Consider the following 2,683-nt stretch of genomic DNA (forward strand, 5'->3'; position numbering starts at 1 on the left):
TATATCAAAATAATAGACTTTATCATTTTCATGTGATGACTTAAGATTATCTCCATGTGGGAACTTAGGATTATCTTTTTATAAACTATTTATTAATATTGGTAACTTATTTGCAATTTTTTCGGTCGACGCTACAATATTTTTATGAATTCAATTGTATTTTGATGATTTTCTACAACAAGAATTAATAATACACCAAATAGCCTAAAAAATTCATGAATTTTTACGGGGACACACCATATATCCACATATAGTTCTCAAAAACATTTGGACTACAAAATCCACAAGATGTTGGTGTTTCTTCCATTCCACTCACACTTATTGCGTGAGTTATACGTGATATCATTTTATGTATCGAAGTTTCAACATAATTAATATTTCACTTATCATTTTCATGTGGCGACTTGAGGTTTTATTTAAATATAATGTTTATTTGTTTTGGTAAGCTTTTTGCAATTTTGGGTCAAAACTAGTGTATTTATGAATTTTAATTATATTTTAATGATTTTATGTAGAAAGAAATTAATAATGTATAAATAGCCTCAGAAATCTATGAAATTATACAAAGGTACAACATATGGCCACATATAGTCATAAAAAATAATGGGACCATAAAATCCACAGGATGTCAACGTTTCTTTTATTTTATTTCCACTTATTGCGTGAGTTACACGTGAAATCACTCTAAGTATCCAAGTTTCAACATAATCAATACTTTACTTTACTATTTTTATGTGGGAACTTGAGATTATCTTCTATTAAATGTTTATTAGTATTAATTTACTTGCAATTTTGTGGTCGAACAAAAATATTTTATGATAACCAATTAATGCATTATCCGACAAGTATCCTATATCCGATCAAATAATATCCGTACCTGTCACTTATCCGCCCGGATAAATATCCGGTCCCTGTATCCGTATCCGTCCCATTTCTAACTATCTGTATCCGATCACGTATCCGTTTTAAATACATTAGGGTAGGATACAGGATGAGCTACTATCCGTCCGTATCCGCCCGTTTTCACCTCTACATGCGTCCTTGCCATTGTGTCGACGTACATGCCTTCTCTAACCACGCACGTTTCTGGTCGCCATTGTCACAGAAGAAGCAATTATCTTTTATACATAATTTTATATTGTTTGTATTTTTTTAAAAAAAACTAACCGCGTGCGGCTCCACCTCTCATGCAGCGTGATTTCAAAGCTATATGTAGCTTTAAAGTTGAGCTGCTCTACTTTAATGTTTATAAAACTGAGTTAGTTTTTGTGACGCAGAGCAGTGTCAAACACCTCCTAAAGTTTAGCTATATTTTTACTATTTTAATTACTTGTCACATCCCGATTTAAGGACAAACTCGGATGCGTCTCATATGTGCGCCAAATCGAGATCACACATATAATGCTCAATGTGGGAAAATCAGATATAATGTATGTAGTACGTGGAGCTAAGAGTATTTTGCAGAAAAAACAATTTTTGATGCAGAGCTATTTTGTAAAATATTTTATCATTTTTAAAGTGCATCTTCTCACAAGGGAGCATGAAGTTTTTTTAAAATAGAACCAAAACCCCTTGACTAGACCATTCAGGAACCTCGGTAGTTTCCCAACGTTTTTTTAAAAAATAGCTATTGGACTTTCCGTCCACCATACCTCACGGCTCAACCGTCGGACCTTTTCAAACCATATTAGAAAACAAAACACTAATTGTCAAATACATGCCATAACTCATCTATATCCGTGAACATTTTCGAACTCTGCACAGAGGTGTACACTTTATCCACTAGTCCAGTTTCTGCAATCCCACCGTCGTGAGACCTCAATACAGAAACTCTCTCCTCCCCTGCACGACTTTACCTTAACGGTTATACCGAAAGGAACAAGACAACCTTCTCTCCCAAACGAGGACGGAATTATTCTCCCTCCTTGTCCTTTTGGTGCTCCCTAGCCAAAACCCTGCAGTGCAGACCGTGCAAGTTCAGATCAAGCGACTACCTATACAGTCTCGAGTGCTTGTACTTGATAAGAGTATGGGTAAGGAGTGATGACAAACAGGTCCTTATGCGAGAGGGACAATCATTCATGCTCACACCTAACCTGTGGTAGAACCGCCCAGATTATTCCAGCTTACGTGTCTTGATCTCACCTCAAGGGCAATGACCCACACATAAGACGGAATAAACTAATTCCTCAGATCTAGTCCGATTGAAGCCACTTACCTAGGGATCGAGTACCATTTGCTCACACGAAGGTGAGACATAGAGAAATACCATAAAGCATAATACCATAAATTTAAACAAGTACTTAGAGTTATTACATCATCAGAGTTTGAAAATAGTAAACATGTTCTTGTTGCAGCGGAATTTAACTAATGGTACATAAAGAGTGAGGCGAAGCCTAGGCCATCACTCCTCCTGGTCATCACCTGCTGAGACAGGGTTCCACTCGATTGTCCAACCCGGTGGCAAGGTGGACGACCAAGTCAACCCAGAAACCATATCCTCCTCAAAGGTACCTGTAAAAAATTGTGCCACAAGCAAGGCTGAGTATACTAATACTCAGCTAGACTTACCCGGTGTGAGGAGTCTACTCCTCTACCTCTAGACCATGAAGTTGTTTGGCTGCCAAAAGCACTAGCTGAGTCTAAAATCAAATTTTAGCTTTTCAAGTTCTAGAATAATAAT

Source organism: Zea mays, chromosome 7, assembly GCF_902167145.1.
Source record: "Zea mays cultivar B73 chromosome 7, Zm-B73-REFERENCE-NAM-5.0, whole genome shotgun sequence".
Lineage (NCBI taxonomy): Eukaryota > Viridiplantae > Streptophyta > Magnoliopsida > Poales > Poaceae > Zea > Zea mays.